The 22,475-nt window shown below is 38.2% G+C and overlaps 1 long non-coding RNA gene across 1 annotated transcript; it reads right to left on the reverse strand.

Annotated features, from left to right (window-relative positions):
* Positions 1-4,830: 4,830 nt before the first annotated feature.
* On the reverse strand, positions 4,831-18,332 carry LOC139792377 (uncharacterized). The gene is made up of 4 exons (XR_011724234.1): positions 18,250-18,332; positions 12,590-12,730; positions 9,560-10,468; positions 4,831-5,787 (listed from the first exon to the last, which is right to left on the reverse strand). It is a non-coding gene; the product is annotated as an uncharacterized lncRNA (long non-coding RNA).
* Between the last annotated feature and the right edge of the window lie 4,143 nt (positions 18,333-22,475).

Raw genomic sequence — 22,475 nt, forward strand, 5'->3', positions numbered from 1 at the left:
AGCTACATCCCACCGCCAGAGCCCCCTCTCACCACCAACACAGGCCACAAAGAGGAAAGAGTAAAGACCACCACATCACACCTCTGCCCTCATTTCTCACGAGGGTGCCAACTGCAGATGAATCACTTCAGCTCTGCTCTCCCAGAGGTTTCTGCAGAAGAATCTGGAGCAGGGGAGCTGCAGATCATAGAATCATAGAATTGGCTGGGTTGGAAGGGACTTCAGAGATCATCAAGTCCAACCCTTGATCCACTACCACTGCAGTTACCAGCCCATGGCACTGAGTGCCACATCCAGTCTCTTTTTAAATATCTCCAGGGATGGAGAATCCACCACTTCCCGGGGCAGCCCATTCCAATGCTTGATCACCCTCTCAGTAGAGAAATTCTTTCTAATGTCCAACCTAAACCTCCCCTGGCACAACTTGAGACCGTGCCCTCTTGTCTTGCTGAGGGTTGCCTGGGAAAAGAGACCAACCCCCACCTGGCTACACCCTCCTTTCAGGGAGTTGTAGAGAGTGATGAGGTCTCCCCTGAGCCTCCTCTTCTCCAGGCTGAACAGCCCCAGCTCCCTCAGCCTCTCCTCATAGGGTCTGTGCTCGAGTCCCTTCACCAGCCTGGTTCCCCTCCTTTGGACCTGCTCCAGGACCTCGATATCCTTCCTGAACTGAGGGGCCCAGAACTGGACACAGGACTCGAGGTGTGGCCTCACCAGCACTGCGCACAGGGGCTTTTACCCTTCTGACTGAGTTAGCTATTGCCTGTGCCTCAAGTTCCTGCAGGCCAGCAATTAAAGCAGAAATCTGGAAATCCACAGCAGTTAGCAGCTTTTGGTCATGGTGGTGATTGGATTAGGGGAGAGGGAGAAGGATACAGCTCTGGCTGCTCTAGGGATTTGAAATTATTCCCCAGCCAAAGGAAAATGAGTGTGGTGGCTGTGGTTTTCTTTCCGCTAACAACATCTTACAATTTATGTCCTAAAAAAATTGGCATAGCTGGCAAATCCTGGGAGTGAAGCCCAAAACTGATTAAGCATGAAGCCTGAACTTTCTCTCACCCTTTGAAGTTCAGGTTTTCTTACTCAGTGTCAAGGTAGAGGGACAAAGAAATGCAGGAATGTTTCTCCTCCTGCATTTTCTTCATGTTTCATGTGAATCTCAGAAACCCTGGAATTTAAAATATTTTTTAAAAAAAATATACTCTCCAAAAAAGAGAATCCCATACATTAGAAAGTCAGATAAAGAAATTTTCTCAAAATTTAATAAAACAGGCAAAATGACTTGGTCAGAAATAGGGGTTTTTTAAAGGTGAACTTTAGGAGCTGAAATTAACAGCCCGGATTAGAGTCTTCTGTTCTACAATACAACAAAACATAAGTGACAGAGGGTTTAACCTACATGCTGTTGGACAACAACATCGCAGAGATGTTAAAGAAAATCTGTCATTCTGGAATGTGAATCAGATTTTTCCCTTATTTTAGTTTAGTGGGCTTTACATTTTTTAAACAACAAGGATTGGCTAACAGACCTCCTTGCTAATGTTTATATATGGTTGGAAGAACCATTCAGATTTCATTTGACCCTGGATATATCTGGCTGTGCTGAAGCTGTATGCAACCTAATATGTACTAAATTAACTATACTATTTTTTTGACGTGACTACTCCATTCATATTTTTTTTAGTAGAGTCAATGGTATAGGAATAATTTATTTGCAATTGTCTATTTGGTAAATTGCAGGCTTTTAAAAAAAATTGCATATTAACAATACGAAGAGAGATTTTCAAAGGCCACTAATATCGTATTCTGAAAAGCAACTTGGATGCATGGCATAAATCACTCATCAAAATATGATTTTCACCCTTTATACTGTTTAAAGGCATCTGAAACAATTTTTCTAATTGCTTCAGGATCCTCTACTAGCCAATCAAAGAAATTCAGAACCTTCAGCCCTTACCCTTTTTCTGCTGCACAGTGTTTTGGAGGTAAGCAAATTCTGCTCTGTACTTCAGTAGGTTGCAAGACATGTTCAGTGCTATATGCTGAAAAGCAGCTCAGCAGGAAGAATTACCTATTGAATCAGAAGTATTCTGCCCCTGATTAACACTGAAGAAGTGCCTCATTGTGATGTGAGGAGGCACTGAATTGCTTACTAACACCTCCCAGATGCAGTGACAGATTTGTGACTGCTTTCCTGAGTAGGAGAGGACTGGATTTCAGCCCAGGATGGATGGGAGGGTTTGGGTTACTAAAGATGGGGCCATCGAGGTGTGTTTTGAGTTGCTACAGGCAGCTGAGTGGAGGTAACTGTGGCATTCCTAGAGAGCTTTTAAGCTGAAGAATAAATTTCAGAGGTGTAGCATTAAAATTTGGGCTGATAAAAACTAGCAAGCTGAGATCACTGCCACTGGAAAAAGGCAACTGAGTTTGGGGTGAGTGGACAGTTGTTTACAGATCCCCCTACTGTAGTCCAGGGTAGGCAGGGGACACTGGCATGGACATTGAGTTGCTGCAGATCCTGGAAAACTTGTCAAGCTCTGCTTGGAGCAGTGATTAACAGTGGCACTAATCCACTGGCTTCTGAACATGGCAGTTTTAAGAAAACTTTAGGAAGGGATCAGAGTTGCCCAATTAACTCGATTTCTCACCAAGTCTACAAAAAGCTGCCCTGGACCAGGGCATTGTAGCTGAAAGTACTTCTGGACTTGATTGGAGTCATTGCTTTTATCTCAGGACTGCTTTCAAGTGTGAACCAAAACTGTAACAAGATCCATGAGCTAGATTCAAGAGTTTTGGAAACCACCTACCTACGCCTCAGCTGTGAGACTTGACAGAAGCAGGAGTCTGTTCCTGAGCTTCACCCTGGAAGGTTAATACAAGAGTTGCTGTTACAAGCAGCAACAAATCCTTTGGACACCATTTGTAGCCAGGAATACTTCTTCCTATTTACATCCTCATGTGGCAGGGGTCTCCCATGGAGTCCTGTCACTGAGCTGCCCTTAGATGAAATGGGCCAGAATTCAGATGACATGGGCTCTTGGGTTTGTTTTTGCTGAATATTAGAAAAGGGCCTTTTGTTATATTCAGGCCCAGTGTTTTCCTCTTACTGTCAAAAACGTAAGTCCAGCCTCACTAACCTGGTTAGACAAAGAAGCTGCTGAGTCTCTTCTGGTCATGCCAACCTGAACACTAACAGGAACACTGATCCTGAAATCAAAGCTACAGCTAGGTTAGCCATCCCTGTCAAACTCTGAACTAAGCATAGCTCCATCACTCGTGCTGGTGATGACACTAAGAGATTGATAACAATTAGATCTGGGCAGCAACACTTGACTCAGTGATTCAAATCCCCTGATTCCTCACCTTGCCCCCTCCCGAGGTATTTCTGTGCATCCTCTCTCTATGCTGCACCAGCAAACCCCCTCACACCAGAAGCTAAGCATGGCTTACTTGCTCCCATGTAAAACATATTCAAAATACTCTAATATGCCCTTTTAAATCCCACAATAATATGGACTCAGCTATCATGTCAGCTTGACTTCTAGCCCTTCAAAATATTTTACCCTTTAAATTAAGTGTGCCCAGCTGAAATGAAGGCACTATGTACAAGAAGCCAACCAGCACAAGGTTGAGCTTCAGATCAAAAAGGTCTTTTCAAACTCAAGATTAATGCCCATGCTATAACCTTTCCTAACCTGACATGGTAACCTAACCTGAAATCTAACCCAAGTCCTTGTTGCAATGCATCAAAGAACATCAGATGCTATTTTTCATTTTTTGATTCTGGGTATAGCCTACCATGACCGTAATAAACCTGGTGTGTTCGCAAATTATTAACTCTCAGTCATTATTCAGTATCAAATCATCAAACTATGTAAAATTTATATTCTTAACCCCAGTAAATAACTTTGAAAAGGTACTTTTTGATGCTAAAAAATTAGTGATAATCCATCCCTGACCATCTCAAAGTTGTTGAAGACAGAGCGCATGCATCTTCCAGACTGACTGAAAAAACACTGAACATGATGGACAGATTTGGCCTGGTAGTACATAGTGCAATGAAGATTAAAAAGACAGGATTAATCAACTGCCCCCTCCAAGTGTTCCAGAGAAATTATGACTGAACTTTAAAGAGAACACTGTCATGTGGAAACATCATTAAAATGAGAATGACAATAATTAAGTGGATGGAAGTATCCTTTTTTCTTGAAAACTATACACTGATAAAATACCAGGGAGATGAACGTCTGCATCTCACTTTCTGAAGTTGCCTAGACTTATAATCAAAATGGGTAAACTTGAAAGAAACTCAATTTATCAGAAGATAGAAAATAGTTCACAAAAATTACTTAACATTACACACATGCATAGAAACCCTATTCCTGCAGTTTTATGGTATCAAGCATGGGTAATTTTTGAAGGCAATATAGTTATAGAGTTAGGACTTCGAGTCTATAAGCTGAAGCTTGCAATAAACTGACCTGCTACAACTCACTATTAAATATATTCATATAAATATTATAAAAAATTTTCTTATTCTCTCCACATAGCAGCAAATTTTCAGACTACGTATCTTTACTCAAGTTTATGTATCTTGAGTTAGAGAGACTGGCAAAGTTCCTGAGTGAATCTACAAAACTCCCCAAGATTCTCACAGACTGAAGTAACAATCCCTGTGATCAGGGAAGAGGCACCAGAAACTATCTTCTGACATTGTGAAATGAGATTGATAACACTTAGATTCTTAGATTCTTAGATTCTTAGATCACAGAAGATTCATAAAAGCCTTCCAGATTCTTTGCATTTCTTTGGTGGAAAGCAAAGAAAAAACATTTTCCAGGTTGACTGGAGATCCCAGCTGACAGAGAATCTGTGCAGTTCATTCCCATTCAGCTTCTCCTTAAGATATTTGACAACTCTGACAGGCTGATTTAGAACAGTGTTGTTGAAAAAGGAAATTTTCACAGATCAGTGATATATATATGAAGAGGTAAACTCTCTAATTTCAAGCTCTACCCCAAAGTGTTCAAGCTGCTGACAAGTCCCTTTGAAACACTATAGCCATGAAGAAAAATTAAGGGTTTTTATTATTTTAATACAAATTTAATATTGCAAAAACAAAGGGAGTAAGAGGAATTAGACATAACAATGAAAAGACCCTGGAAACCTCACTGTCTTCTTCTACATTCTTCATGATCTAGAAACGTGGCAACACAGTCTGGCTAACAGCAGCTGAGTGCCATGACAGAGCATGTGTGTTCTTTCCCTATCAGATTAACAGAATCAGCTTAATAAAAATTGAGGATCAAAGAACTTCAGATGAAATTAAAAAAGAACAAAGAAATGCTCACTATCAGCCAAGTCAATTACATGGAATATATAAGCAACCAAAAAAGACAGAAAAAATGTTTGCATTAACCCAACTGTGGTCAGTTTATAAAGTCAGTTAAGAAAACTTGACTGGTTTATTATGGTTTATTGTGCAAGTAATAATTCGTATTAGAAGTCTTTGATTTATAAAATTAAGTTTGAAAATCTGTAGAAACATTAAGTAGCATTAAGAGTAAATTAGTTTGTCGGAAAATAAAAAAAAGGTTATTATCTTAATTTTCCAAACAATCCAAGTTCCTAAAAGAGGAAACTAGAGATATTTGTTACACAAGCATTAGTAGTTACACAGTGAAATACAGTCTATCAACTTATTGCTTACCTTATTAGAGAGCACAGCATAAATATTAGTGTCACGGGCCACTCCATGATGAATCTTTTGTTCTCTTCACTGAAAAAAGGCTGTAGAGAAGATAACCTAAATTAAAAGTGGAATCCTTACGACAGAAGATTCATAAAAGCTACTGCAACAACGCCTCCGTAGATGTGGTATCAGCTATCAGTTCCAGTGTGTACAGGCAAAGCATCTGTGCAGGACATGAAATCCAACCTGTGTTTTCAAGCAAGTGATATAAATGTGAGTTTGTCCCAAATGCAAATTTTCTCCAAATTTATGTTCTCAAAATAGGATGTACTTTTCTCTCTGGAAACACCTTCAAGATAGTGCTCATGCCCCCTTACTAGGAACAAACTGAACAGAATGAACACTCACACCGAATGAAGACCTCATACAACTGTGGCAACAAGTTATTCATGATTATTAATATGTGAGGTCTATGAAAGTGAATAATGAAAGATATGTTTCTGCCTCCAAACAAGATTATCAGACTGAAGGGCCTACTACTTTGTTCTAAAACGTCCTTTAGTTCACATAACTGGTAACAAATACTAAATTAGTTGTCTTTACCTTGCAACTATCCATAGAAACAAGACTGGAGGAAAGTCCAATGTAAATCAGTGCTCCTAGCTGTCTATATCAAAATCAGTTTAGAGAGAACACAAAATACCTCCTCCTGATGCAATATGACCAAATTTCCTCTTGAAAGTCACCTCAAGTATTATTCAAAGTTTTATATTTAACTTCTTGGTCTCTATCACACAGAGCACCAGGCCACTAACTTCTCATGCTCCATGCAACATTAGTCCATCTTCTTCAGTTACTAAATAAACACAGAGAAATATCATAGGCAAGATTCAAAAAACAAAAGACTTGACTTGGCTTCCAAATCCACAGTTAGTTTTTCAAGTTATTTCAATTAAGGGTTTCTATATACCAAACATTTTATTTTGTTTTGTTTTGTTTGCTAAATAGTTTACACTGTTACTGTGGAATAGCATGAAACTGACTCTGTACCCCCTTTATTTACAAGAAATAAAAGCTGACTCGGAATGAACCTGACAAAGCAGCATGTGTGGCCAAGACCAGGGTTGAGACCAAGCATCAAGGCTTCTTTGGATAGAGCATGCAGTAGCAGAACATCATTTGCAGATGTTCTTTATCCAGTTGGATTCCCTGGCTTTTTGCTATCTCTGCTCACACGAGCATTGGCCAAAACAAACAAGTTGTCTTTCCTCAGCAAAGTGCATTTGATGGTGCTGCACAATGGGAGGCCTCCAAAGCAATGGTTCTCAGCATTCCAGCTGATTAGCTCTTCTAACTGGCTCTGTTTCCTCCCATCCCAGGGTCTTCTCACAATAAAACTAGTTAGGAAAAGTTGCATAAAATGCACTATCGAGGAAGTACCAGGGAGATGATGTGAAAGTAACATTGCCTTTCAAGTTACATTCCTAGCATAGAAGACCAAGAGCTTATTTCCTCTTGGCAGATGCAGAATGTAAACAATATTTCTTGGTCATTTTGCAGCTTGATCATCTGTTTTTATGTTTTATATCCTGTCTCATCATCAGCAAGTATTAGGATGGAAAGCACAAGAAGAAACAAATTGGGCTGTGCTGGTGCTCCTCAAAGTATGAAAATGTTGCAGGGACAGCCTGTTTCACCTTGCTCTCATGCTCACCTAAACAAGTCACCTGAACTAGAATCAGAAAGACAAGTCCTGTTGGGAATTTTTTTACACTATATTTATTTATTGATATATATAAGTATATATCCTTCTAGAGATCAAGCAGAAACTACTGATCAAAGACTGTGTTACCACAGGATCCCAATATATTTGCAATGGTTCATCTTCCTTCTTATGATAGTTTGTAACTTTCAGCCTTTTTTACAGGCTGTGTGGTGGTAAGAGGTACAGGTGGTCTGAAGATCCTTTCAGCATTCTACATCTATTGCACAGTTATCTATATTCACAGAGACCTGGAGTTGTTTACCAATGCAATTACCTCTATTTCTCTGTCCTTACAAAGAGCTAATTCGAGCTGTAAACTCTGCTTTTGAAGGGCTGCAGCTAGAAGAAAAAGCCAATGCTTTAGATGAACTGCAGTCTCCAGTATTTGCAGTGAAATTATCTGAGATAATTACAAGGTGGCCCAAGTGTTGGGTAATGTTTAATATAACTCTAGAATCCTGACCCACAGTAGCTGCCTCCTCGATTAAAGCTCCTTTGGATATCTGAGGCCACCTGTCTTTTTCAATGACATATAAAAGCCTTCAACTTCAGAATGGGCTCTGTTAAAGCAAACATACTTGTCTGATACAGTGGAAGAAAAGGAAATTGCTATTAATCAACTGTGAAAAGGCTGGGACACTTTATTTGACTCTACAGTCCTTCATGCAAAATAAGTGCATGTTGTCAAAAAACACTGCAGCCAGGAAAGCTCAATTCTAAATAAGAACTGTAGTGAATTGCAGTAAGCATTTATATATGAAATATCTTCAATGATAAACCACATTTTTTTGAACTTGAGAAAAGCAAAATACACGTTAGATGCAGTATTACATGAGCGATGCAGCTGATTCCTATGAAACCTAGAACAAATTTACCTATAGAAATCTCCAAAGAGCAACATTGCCTGAGGTGAAATCTCCATGTCTTCCTCTTTGAATCAATGCCCTTTAAACAGGTTACGTTTGCCAACAAGATTCACCTGTGAATGTAGCTGTCAATTACAGGAAAGCTATTGAAAGTACTGTTTATTTTGGATAGCAGTTATTTCACAGAACTAAGTCTTTGTTACACACATTAGTAATAAGGTATAATGATTGCATATGACCTTGGTATAAGGTGTTAAGAGTTTGCATTTTTAATTTCCTGTACCTCTCTTGTATTTTTCACTTTGTGATTTGGAAAGCAGATACACATGAATACTGAATGACTTGGCATGGAAAGTGAATCAAACGCAGTAGTATCTAACTTTCAGGAAGAATGAACAGATTCACAGATTTTAAAAAAACTAATTCAAAGTAGGGTGATTGAAATATGTCCTATTTAAATAACTAAAATGCAACTACTAGTCTATAAACAGATTCACAGATTTTAAAAAAACTAATTCAAAGTAGGGTGATTGAAATATGTCCTATTTAAATAACTAAAATGCAACTACTAGTCTATAAAATCCCTTCCCCACTAAACTGATCTTGTTCTAATTTTCCTCATTTTCAGCATGCAGACAAGCAGCAAGGATAAAGGAAGGGTTGGAAAAAGTCCTCATTAAGCAGAAATGGGTATTTAGAAACTGAAGTGTCAGACCAAAATCACAGAGCTGCTTGCCATACTTATGAATTCAGTTCATGCAGCTTGGTAACTGTGAAGTGAGTGCTTGACACAAAAAAAAAAAAAAAGGGGGGGGGGGGAGAAGCTAAATCCTTTCTCTACTTGAGTTTCTAAGCTTGGGAGTTGGCATGACAACTGTAAGCAAGCAGTCTAGTCAGGCACTGACTGAGAGCAAGAAGCTGAAAGACACCAACTGAAACATAAAAACCAGGAATACAGAGAAAAGCCAGGATAAGTAATGATAAAGCGTGGACATCACAGAGCTTTAGAGGTGTGGGTGCTATCACAAAGAGTGAGTAACTACTATGTCCCTGCATAGCAGTAGGCAGAGTATGATATAGCTGAGGTGGTGACTGGCTGTTTCTCCAGCAAATAAAAAGATTGTGCTACTCTAGGCAAAACTCCAGCTCTGCCATGTGCCAACAGAAATAGCTGATCAGGCTGCACAAGAGCAGTTTCAGAGTGAACTGCAAGCAGTGATACGTAAAGTACTTACTAACCTTCCTTTACTGTAGAAGCAAGTTTCATTTCCAGAAAAAGAGTATTTATACCTAAATCAAAGATAAAGAATTATAAGGATGTCAAAAAAGAGTATCTGATGTTTTGATGGAAAACTCTTAATCATATTAAGAGAAAGGAAAAGAAAGAAAAAGGGGGAGAGTTTGTGAATAAGAAGAGATGTTAACAGATGTGGTAGGATAGGTTATTCTACACCTTCCTTTACAGTTTTTTTTTTAGTTTGTTATTGTTACCTCAATATTTTGACAATAGGTTCTCTTCTGTCTCCAACAACAACTCTACTCCACAACACTACACATAGCCTTGGATTGGCCTCAGAAACCATTTCCTTACATACTGGCATCACTGTCACAACTGAGGACAATTAAGGCCAGATTAGCCCACAGCAGAAGTTTTAAGTCCCATATTTTCTTATCCAAGTACAGTTTAAAAAATGCCCTAATTCTAATAAACTATTTAAATTGAAATTATTATCTAAAGTTGTCTGCACACAATTACAATCTTATTCCTCGTGGTTTTTTATTATTTCAGAAAGTTGCTCATTTTTGTTGTGTTTGTCAATTGAGTAAAGTCAGCATATTTTTATTCTACTTTTTAAAATACATCTATTTTAAACACAAACCTAGCACTGGACTTAATGAGTATTTTATTTTCTAGACCACAAAGGTCTGTTACTTTTATCTCCTGTCAGAAGCACACTTTTAAAATAGGAGCAAGCCCAGAGACACTCTCTCACTTTTATTAAGCAAGAGAGGGTGAACTGACTCCACTGCCCCTTGCACTTCTTATTTGAGATCCCTAAAACTGAAGCAAGAGAGTCTTACCCACACTCCAAATCTTCCTTCCAAGTATCCCATTTTGTGTTTATTCTGCTGATGGACTTGACAACCCTGAAACGGGAAAAAAATGAATTTTCATTGAGATGGGTAAGTTTGAAAGTTTCTCATGTTACAAGACAAAAAAGGTTACAGCTTTTATGCATAATTGGCAACCAATGAGATTTCTTCCATTCTTTCTCTCTCAGATATTTACTTCCTCACCTATTAATACAATTAATCCTTTGAGAAGTAATATTTATATTTACTAATTTTAACCTACACATTTCTGAATTGATTGTGTTCACAATTAATGATGGCATAATATAAAATGGGATTGTTTGGTTTTAGTAGGAATGGAGAAGAATCATCTCTCAAAGGTATAACAGTTTTATAACACACGAATTATATTTCACGTGATATTTCAAGTATGAAAATAACAAGCAGAGACCACAGAAGAAAATTTTACTTATCTAAAGTAAAGCTGGAAAGGACAACTCTGAAACACAAAGCTGTTCTTAACAGAGACATCACTGCAGAAGACAGGAGGGAGCTCCCTCCTTTCAATATTGAAGGGAGAACTCAGAAAAAAAAAATTACCTTACAATTTTTAACACTAGGAACTTCAATAATGTGCTTAAACAATTCTATCATTATATGTGGTCTAAATATATAGCATATGCTATCACTGTAATACATGATGAATGTTAAGCTCTGCACTGTGGTTACTTATACAAAGTGAAGTCCTTAGTAAGTCTTAATGACTGACCTGGTTCAGATCCACTTTTATTCTACAGAATGAACAAAATAGATGTAACTGAAAAGTTACAGCTCTCTTTTCTGCATCTTTCCTATTACATTTCAACTTTTGAACATGATAAAATTGCCATTGTGAAAAAAAGATGTTTTGTTGGACACATTTCATTATTATGGTAATTTGGCCTCATACATAACTCAATCTCTCCAGGTTTTAGAAGATTTAAAATGTCTGCAGGAAGGACTGAGTAAATAAGTAACATGCTGATGGATCAACACTTTACTTGGGGTAAGGAAAAGCCACTAACACTACAACAGATACACACAAATGAAGATCTGGCCCAAAATTCAGCTTACCAGAGGAGTCTCTGAGGCAGAGAAATTGATACAAGTCAAACATTCTGTGTTTACCACTCTTTTCCTTAAGAAAAGTACATATATGTTACACCACAGACACAAGTATATTGTTTCATTAAAGATTCCAGTTAAATGAGTATTTTTTTTTTAAGAGCAGTCTCCATAATTTCAGGATGGAGAGCACTGGTTTGTGTTAAGCAAGCATCTTGACAGTGTTAGTGTTATCTTGAATTTTTTTTCTCTTTTTCCTGTTGGTATTTCCACTATTCCTATTTGTTGCATTACTTAATAATAAATCCAAGGAAACAGAATTTAGCTTGTACAGATATAGTAACAAAAGCCTGTGCAGATACCCACAATTTTAGGTATCTAGAACCTACTCTCTTCTCACATGGCATGTAACTTGTCACTGTAATATAGAATTGTTTATGAAAGAACAAGGACAATCAAATAGGACATCTACAGTAACACACAATGGATCAGAATGACTGAATTCCTCAAGAAGTAACTTGGAAATACAGTAAAAAATACAAATCAACAAGATTCTTTTCCTATGTCTGTAATTCTTCCTATTCCCTTGCTCTGCCTCTGAAACCAACTTTCTGAACCTACTTTGATTAAGAATGAGATATGTGTAACTTGATATGTTTGCATAGATCCTATAGATTGCTGTTAACAAGCAGTCCATCACAAATGTGGCTTCTATTAAGTTTTATTACTTTCAGGATGTTAATTTGGGCACAGGCTTATTTTCCCAGTTTTGTGTAGAAACACTACCTATCATGTTAAACAAAAGGAGTGGGGTGAGGGTTAGGGAGTAATACTTAAAACTACACTGAAAGAACAATGCTGATCTAGAGACATAAATATCACAGCATTAATCTAAAATGGTTCCCTTTCTGACACTTAATTTTACAAGAACTAATAGAACAAGACTTGGCAAAAGTTTTCTCAAGACCCTATGAAATGTTATTCTATACATATTACAGAAAACTACAGAAATAAAAACTATATTGTATGTTACTATAGAAGCTTCTAATCTAAATCCAATGTGCTACATGTGAAATATGCAAGAATTCTTACCAGAAAAACATGTGGATTAGAATATAACTCGACATCCACTGCCCAAGTAACTTCAGACTTCCCAGAAGATTGTGACTTTCAAGCAGGACCATCAGTTTTCATGGTGACAGCTGGGAGCAGGTGAGGATTATTCTTCACAGTCTGATATGGAGAGATAAAATACTTAATACTTATATTAAAAAAAAGTGTGAAGAAGAATATAGAACTGTCATAGTTCACAGGAATATTAGAGTAATACAATTCTAAAAGCTAAAGTTTTAGCTACTAAGAAATCCCAGAATTTAGGTTGCCATCAAACCTTGTTAGCATCTATGTACATCTATATCAACATGTATTCTGACATTGAGTACTGCATAATTGTTTATGAATGAGTAGGGATCTTGGGATAGTGGCATGGAAACTCAGAAGCTTGAGAATGTTGCTACCACCAGGACATGAGAGAGAAGTTGTACAAGAGACAAGAACTGCAAGGGTTACAGATAAAACACACTTCCTTGGTTCAAACACTAAAATGCTGCTACAGAGAGGTAGATTCCATCCTTGTCTCTATCATAGATCAGCACACAATCCCCACAACTTTGGAGTCCTTTATTTCATGCCTGTGTAATTTGAAACATCTGGGAAGTCAGATTTGCAAAAGAAGTGACCTCTAAATTAAAGGTGCAAGTTTAGTTAGCAGACGCTGTATCTGAAATATTTAAATACTACATAAATTTTGATGACTGTAAAACAGGTGACAAGCCTCTCAAATTAGGCTCTCAAAAATTACCAAGTGCTGTTAACAATCCCAAAGATAAAAGTAATACTTCTGCCTCACCAGCATGTTAAGATAAGACTTCTCAGAGTGGTGAAAGCAACAGACATGCACATTACAGCAGCCTATATATCCTCTCCTACCACCAAAACTGCTGGAACACTCATCATCCTTGCTGCCCTCGCTGTCTACATTCTGCCTTTCACCAGATCATTTTTGGGATAATTAAATACTTTTTTCCTCAGGCTATTTAAATGACAGGTTAATTTTGAACTCTGACCCTACCCTCCAATATCTGCTGCTCCTCCTCTGTGTAGCTCTGCTGGCAAACAAACGAGTGCATTGTATTCCGTCATCCAGATTTTTAGTGGCAGATAACAACACACAGCAGACATGGGTAAGTCCTTGCAGAACCAAAGCTGATAAACCTGACAACTTCTAAAGTGATTACCAATGCAGGTCAGGTGCAAGTTTTCCAGCCTTTTTTTAGCCCCATCTTACACTGTTATTATCCAGCCTACATGTTCTTAGACTCTGAGTACGTAAGAATAACTCAGTGTTTATGTGAGGTGTCTTTACAGCTCTTTCCTCTACACATCAAGCTCTGTGTCATACTAAGTCTCTCTTTTGTTCATGATGCTGGACAGTATCAATTACTCTTCTTTGGAGGTAACTGGAACATATTCATTTTAAGTAATTTGTAACCCAATACTATGAACTATAATGGAATACTACAAATAAATCAGCTCTTTTAAACAAGTCTCGGCTACAGCACGAGCACAGCTTTGATCCCGTATCACGTTTCATCATGTGGTATTAAGTACAGCCTAATCAAAATGAAAATATTTATAAAAATAAAAGAATGCAAGGGCTACAATGCTTTTGCTTCTACTTCATTTTTCTAGGTCCTCTCATTGTAATTAGTAAATGTTTTGAAAAACTCTATGAACACTTTATCAAGGTACTAATACAAATGAAGTGGCTGCACAAAGCAATTCTCAATAAAAGATTAAAAATATTTTTTTCTCTGCTTCAAAGGCTCGCTGTCTGCAGCACTAAGGGAAAGACAAAATGTTTATGTCTACTCCCCTAAATACACATATACCCACAGGTCAATTTATATAGAAATGCACAGTGCTTAAGACTAAAGGATTGCCTATTGCTGCCCATTTTCACTAAAAATTATTACTCTTCTATCATCATATATAGCAAAAATGTGGTATTAAGTAGTGACAAAATTTTACAGATTCCTCAATTAAATATACAGGTGTCACTGTTGACATAAGACCATAAATGTTCAACTAAGTGAAGAGGGTTGAATGAAATGGCCCTAAGTCATTTCAAACTAAGCATAATTTCAAGCATGTGAAGCTCTCCTCAGGCACTGAAGACTTTATCTGAATTGGGTGTAGATTTCTATCACTCATATCCAGGGAAGCGTAATTAAAACAGAGATAAGACACACTGGCATCTGCAGGGGAATCGAGAGTCTGTCTGTTTATGGCAGCTTAAACCACCTTGGATTGTTTATCACAGCAGAACAGCCTGAAGAAACAGGACTGGGCTCTTTGTAAATAGCAGAACACCACATACCAAAAGATAAGTAGAGGTTTTTTACAACTAGGTCCTCAGGAAAAAAATGGATACTTAACAGGAAGAAGTTATGCCAGAAACTGGAAGATTACCTATTACAGAAAGAACGTCCTCAAAGATGCTCCCAGCAGCAGCAAAAGGAGCAAAAAAACCTGAAGTAATTTCTCAGAAGGATGTGAATGGACTCATGAGCCATGCTTTGATAGCAGATGACTAAACCTGGTGACTCAGTCAGTCTTTCCAATCAAAACTTAGTCATGTGCTTCAATGTTTTCTTGAAAACTGTCTAGGACTTGAGGCCAGATCTTTGGGTGAAAGCACATAAATACATGGCTCCCTTCATCTCATCAGTATGCTGAGTCATTCCAGGTCAGGGTCTAGCACGTAGCTGTCAATTATTTAAGACTCATGGACACTGGTTATGAAACTGGAGTTGGAAGCACATGTTGATGAAGTGTGTGGATGGCAATATTTTGATACAAGTGGAAGGCAAGCTGAGAAGGCTCTCTGTTAGAGCTGCTTCCAAGAACATATGAGAACCAACTGGGGATGTCAAAGTTGAAGGGAACCTTATCTGCAATGGCCATAATATTGCGGGGTTTAAAACGTTGATTCAAGTGAGCAAAACAAATCATAAAAATTACAAACCTGACCTTCAAGAAAGCAGATCTTGCCTTGTTCAGGGATCTGCTTGGCAGGACCTATGGGATACTGCCATGAAGGACAAAGGGATCCAGAAAAACTGGATGATTTTCAAGGACAACCTCTTCAAAGCACAAAGATGGTCCTTTCTGACAGTGAGGAAGCCAAACAAGTATGGCAGAAGACCACAGAAGACAGACACAAAAACAAACTACCGGGGGAAAGAGAAACCTGAGCATGTAGAGATGCAGACACAAAAACTAAAGTTCACCTGAAGCCAAAAATTAGCCAAAAATTGGCTAGAGTAAAAAGTAAAAGTAAAAAATGTAAAATGCAAAAAGTAAAAGTGAGAAAGTCCTTGATACCAGCAGGAAAAAAAAAAACTAAAGAAGAGGTGACATCAGTGCTTATTAGGGCAGGTGACCTAGTGATAAAGGAAAAGTCTGAGGTACAGAAAGCCTTAGCATCCCCACTTTCATGGCCATATTTTTCCTTAGGCTTCCCAGCTCCTTCACCTTAGTAACAGAATCTGGGAGAGCAAAGCATTATCCACAACTAATAATCACATCAGGAACCTCTAAATCTAATTGGATGTATAAAAGTCCAAGGGACCAGAAAAGCTGCAACCAAGTTGGCTGATTTCACTGTAAGGCTGCACTTTACTGGTTTAAAAGCTCACAGGAATTGGGCTGGTTCCCAATGACTGGAAAAGGCCCATCTCTAAGGATGGCAATGAGAATCCAAACCACTACCGGCCACTCAGCCTTGCCCCTGGTCTCAGGAGGACTATGGATGTAATTTCTGAGCACATAAAGGACAAAAAAAGTGACTGAATACAACCCATACGGATTCACTGAGGATAATCTGGGCCTTTCCAACCTTTAGTGATAAGTTTGACTTTAGGAAAGTCTTTAAGAGTCTCCTGAAATATCACTGTAGCAAAACTGATGAGCGATAAACTGGATGAGTGAATGACAAAGCGGACAGAAAATCAGTTGGTCTCTGACACATGGGATTGTGATCAGTGATAGAAAGGTAAACTGGCAGCCACTAACTATGGGCAACCCCCAAGTACCAAAAGTGGGTCTCTACCCACTCTTTAACAACTTCTAATATTCCTTCATATACTTATTAACAAGCTGCACAATGGGACAGAGTGCACACTCTGCAGCTTCACGGGTGATAACACACAGGGAAGCACCCAATATGCTGGAGGACAAGACTTCTCCTCAGAGGGACCTCAGCTGGCTGGAGAAAAGAGACAACTGAAATCTCATGAAACTGAATGAAGGCAAATGCCAAGTCCCCCACATGGGACAATATTACTGCAATGCACTGCAGTCTGGCTAAAAAGCAGATTTGCTGTAAATTACAGGGGGGTTCTTACATATAACAAAATGAACACAAGTTAGCAGTGCACCCTTCCAGCAAAGGCCAACTGCATACTGGGCTGGAGTAGCAAGGATGTAGCCAGGATGTCAAAGTGGCTGCTCTCCTTTACCAAGCTCTTGTGATCATGTGGAAGTTGACAGAGCCATGAGCAAGCAAATCCAGTTGGGAGGCTGGACTAGATAACACCGAGTGATCTCTTCTAACATGATACAGGTCAGTGGTGTTAAACTGTGTGTGTTTTCGATTTTTCTGCGTATCTATCAGAACATGTTTTCCAAATTAGTAACAGGATCCTGGTCCAAGTGGTATTTTGTTTGAGAGGTTTTTTGCTCCACACGCTTTGAATTACAGGATGATAGGAATAGAAAAGAGCATCTATCACATACATGGCAAGGGAGTATTATGCGTTATTGCTGTAAGTACACACAACCTTTTATGGAAAAAGAAGAGAAAACATTTGCAAGAACACTTGCCTGATCTGTTACCCAGTTATGGAAAAACTGGTGTAACAATACTGCAAAGATTCACTATAGAAACAGATAATCGTGCAAAAGAATTGCTGACACAGCAACAGCTATCTGGCTCTGCATAAGTAAAATAAGCATTTGTTTTACATAAATTACACCACTCTTATCCTGACACATGTAAGGTTTTCTCCTTTCTTACTGTCATAGAGTTGAACTACACAAGAAGTATGTACTTTTCTTAAAGACCTTCTCCCTCAGGAAATAAGTGTTAGATACAGCAAAATATAGCATCTAAGTAATTGGTTAGAGCTTTTCAAGTATGATTGAGCCAATCTAATGGATGAAAGATAATTTGCAAGTGATTAATACTGGAAAAGATCACTGTAAGAATAAGGTAGGAACTCAAATAACTAACCTTACACTTAATGTTACAAAATACTAATTTAGAAACAATGTCCATTGCATGAGTTGGGTTTAATTGTACAGATTGAGCCAGCTGACTTTCACTTGCAGACAGAACATGTGAATACATCGTTACCTGTGAATACAGCTACAATTTCTTTCACACAGCCCACACAGGGAAAAGCAAAAAACAGACTGGAAACTGATTTGGCAGTGAACTAATATGCACAAAGGAACCAACTGCTATGATCAACATGAAGCCCGGGAACTGCCTGCCCAGAGAAAGTCTGAGAGGCACAACCTACACTATGAGAAATTCAGTTTGGAGTTTCGTTGTTTGACAGACCATACACACAATGGTAAAAGCATTTCTAGATTAGCGTTGGATGTTAAAAAAACCTCACAAATACTTTACTCAGATGTTTAATTCTGAAGAGATTGAAAGATATTTGCAACCAGCAGAGCCTTGCAGGCCACAGACCTCTCTAGATAATGGGACAACATCTGGAAGCTTTTGTGCCATCAAGCAGTACAGGCATGTAGTATGAACTGCTGGCTTGGGAGTCACACTTTTCTCCTGAAGAACTGGATGTGGCAAGCAACATTTCACTACAAATGAACACAAACCATAATATTGAGAAAAAAAATTCTTTAAAATGTTAATTACTAGAGTCAGTGCAACCAACAGAAATTATACAACACGGGTGAACTGTTTGTGCAACGTCAAAGGAAAAAAAAATAAGCACATCTGGTGCTAGAATTCCCATATTTTCATATGCTATGGTACTTGCATTATCAGCACTGATACACAGAAAATCCCTGAGAATGATGACCACTCAGAAGATGCTTCAACACATGAGCTGCAGGAGCCACTCACAAAGAAACTGATGGTGTACTAACAGTTTTGTTAATATTTTGCAGTGACCTACAATATTTACATCTCTTCAAAAAGCAAAGATACTTACAGAAGTATAAATTAATACAGTGACACTTTATCAGCTAGAAAAAAGCAATGGTGTAGTGTCTTTCTGGTTTTCTTTGTTTACTTGGGGGGACCTTAGCGTGGAGTAATGATTTATACCACAGCTTCCAATGACAGTGTAAGTCAAATAATTCCACATTAAATTTTTATACTGTAACCAGCTAAACACGTTGATACCACAACTTACAGAAGCTTCTTCTCTTTGTTTTAAACAGAAATTCTGACACTGAACTTTGAAGTTTCTATGAAGCCAGCTGGCTCAGTGAGAAATGAAGCTGAAAGCTAAGACTTCTGGAAACATTTCATACAAATTCATATGAAAACAGCTGTGATGTACAGTAGGCAGAACAATTGTACAGAATACTGACAAATTTCTTTTGAAATAAAGCTCCTGTTCCACGTAACTGGTTACCATTCCTGGTAACTACATAAAGCTATGAAATATCAGCCCTTACACTTACCAGTTCAGCACCACTTCTCTTACTCTGGAATCAAGAAAGAGAAATCTTGTTTAATGGAAGTTTCTCTTGGGGATATTGCTACAGTCCCATTATATACAGGGATAGACTACACTAAGCATGCCACTTCTTTCACTCCATTTTGCATTCTGCCTACAAATAAGTGCTCACCATTTTCAACCAACAGTTCTCTGAGGAGTGCCTAGATAACATCTCTCGAAAAAAAAAAAACCAACAGAAAATAATAGGTCTTAGGTATACCAAACATATGGATACCATTCAGCCATGAAACAAAACCTTATTTAAGGTCAGTTCACTCATAATCATAATAGGGATACATATCAGTGGAAAGACAGTATTTATGGTTTTGCTATTTGTTCTTGGTCCTTAGAAGTCCTCATACTTCAAATTTTAACCATGAAGGTCTATTTTAAGATAATCTTTAAAGCTTTTAAAAGCTGCTACTTTTTAATCCCTCCCCCTCACTTTTTGTAGTCAGATTTATGCTTTTTCAGTTTGGGGTGAGAAATATTATTTCTCAGTCATGCACTTAAAGTTTTATTGTGTGCTTGGATAAGGAAACGAGATCCACAGCAGCTGAAAGTTCCTGTTCCAAAGTAGGAAAACAAACGTGGCATCTGTTATCAGAACAGATGTTTTCTTAATGTGTTTTGAAGAACAACCTTCCTACTTGAATTAAAAAACAAAAAAGAAAAAACATAAGAATTTTATTTTGTTTCTGGTATAAAATATTTCCAAAGTGAGATTAAGTGTGTGATGTATTCTCTTCTTAAGGATCACTAGTAAATTTTGTAATTAAATTCCTGTCATTTACAATTCCCCATACTCAGCAAAAATAATAATATCAGCTAAGTGTCAGAAATGATAACACAAAAGCAATACCTAAGACATAATTTGACTTAAACCTGCAGTACTTGCAATGACACGTGACTAGAAAAAGATCTACAGTGCTTCTACAGAAAGGACAGTTCATAAATTACCCTTGTAAGCTTAGGCATGTTCCAAAAGAAAAACCCAATGGAACAGAATAAGCATACCATTATACAGAACAGTTTCCTAAAATTTCAGTATTTAACTTACACCACAGTGAAGCAGTTCTGCTAGGGGAAAAGTCACTAGTAAACTAGGCTTTGCCCAGAATTAAAGAAAACTTAAGAGAGCTGGGATGTCTTCTCTTGTATTTTAGTGGCTTTGAAACTGAGGAAAGAAACAGGCAGTCTTTGCTGGGTGAAAAAATCCCTCTGCTTTGTCCTGAATATTAGACATAATGTGATAGTTACTGAAAAGGAAAATCTGGCAAGTGAAAACATATTCAGTAGGAAAAAGACTGAACTAAAATGTCTGCATTCTTAACCCATGGACAATAAAAATCACACATGAATGCTGGACAGGCTTCTTTCGTAACCTGAGGGGGAAAAAAAAGGAGAAAAAAAGAAAAAAAAAGTTAGCAAAAAGTTCTTCCTGTGAAACTTACTCAGGAAAAACAAAAAACTCACTTCACTAATCAAGCACGTATTGCTGGAAATAAAGCCTTTACATATATTCAAAACAGAAACATTCCACTTCACTCAAGAAGCAAACTTCTGTCCACCCTCCAAAAACAATGCAGTGACTATTTAGAACATAATTTTAAATCAAGTTAATCTAAGAACACTCTGTTTGATGACAAGATAGAGCATGTCTGCAGAAGTCAGCAGGTTCTGGAATCTGACAACTGATTTCCACCATTTTTGCTTCCAAATTTTTTATTTTTGATGCAATATACTATGATGCCTTCCCCTAAAAGCAGACTTTTGGTAGTACCTACTTTTTCAGTTGCTCTTCCAGCTTATCAGGACTGCCTACACAACTGCCCTTTCTCACAAAACATCTCCAGTTTTAAATTGCACAATCCTCTTTAACCACCTCCCCTTGCCATGACAACATTCCACTTTATTGTTGGCACCAAGTTTTCCCAAGCAAGTTACAATTCAGAGCTGCTCATTTAATTTTAGAAGACACTTGCAGAATTTATCCAGATTATATAAAATATTATTCTCCTGCCCTAAATCTGATTTCCCACACCAACACAATGCAGTTACCACTACAAAATTAGTCTTCTTCATAAGACCTAGCCTCAACTAGCTAAGTTACAAGAACTAATAATCAAGATGCTTACTGTGATGTTCCTTTAATCAAACCAAGTGTCTTCTCTCCAAGGTTTTGTCAGACTGCCGGTGACTTTTTGAAGCAAAACTGCTGATCACCTCCACGTACAACACTGGACTTCATGCTCCAGAGCAGGTTTGAAGCACACCTGATATTCTCCAGCTGCTAAAAAGCAGGACCAAATCAGAGTTAATTCAAAGTAACACCTCTCCATGAAAGCAGACAACTGGGACTCTACCAACCACACCATGCTACCCACTCATGTTGACACAGCCACTAAAACCAAAACCTTTATCTAAATTCTGCCTTCAGAGACAAAGGGGCATGGCTTGTACACTGCAAATTGTGTTCAGTTGGATACAACTTAAAGATATACACAGCTTCCAATGCATTTATTAAGTTTGCAGCACCCTTCATACCTAAGCATTTCCTCTTGCCTTTAGACACTTAACTTTACCCCATTGGCAACAAAATACCAAATTTCAAGTCACTGAATGGATGGGTACACAGCCTACTTTTGGTTTCAGAGTGCTTTTGAACACCTTCCTTTCACTCTAAATTTGTATGCTGTTGAGAAAAATGATTCTTTAAAATGGAAATTATTTCTGAAAGGCATCTTAATGACGATGACGAGCTCCTCGTGGAGATGGAGCTTTATTCAACTGCACCTTCACTGGCAGCTTTTCCAGGAACCTACTGGGCAGGGTAGTGCAGAGAAAGAATGAAAACTTATTCTCCGATGCACTATACGTGGCTTAGTCCTCTGATTGCCATTTGATTAAAACAAAACAAAATCTTTGATCTGTGGCAAACTGTAAGTATTGCGTTTAGCAGGTTTGTAAATAGAAGGGAAAAAAAAGGACGGGGAAGACTGCGACTAGTTTACTTCTGTTCCCTTCCCCCTCCCGATGCGCAGCTCTATCTGCAGCCCATGTGGCTGGGAGGCAGTCACAGCCGGTTCCAATTCCTATTTTCCCACTTTGCGCCCCTGCTCGCTGCCGGGGCTGAGCCGAGCCAGGACCGGCCG

This window comes from Heliangelus exortis, chromosome 2 (assembly GCF_036169615.1).
Source record: "Heliangelus exortis chromosome 2, bHelExo1.hap1, whole genome shotgun sequence".
NCBI classification, from domain to species: domain Eukaryota; kingdom Metazoa; phylum Chordata; class Aves; order Apodiformes; family Trochilidae; genus Heliangelus; species Heliangelus exortis.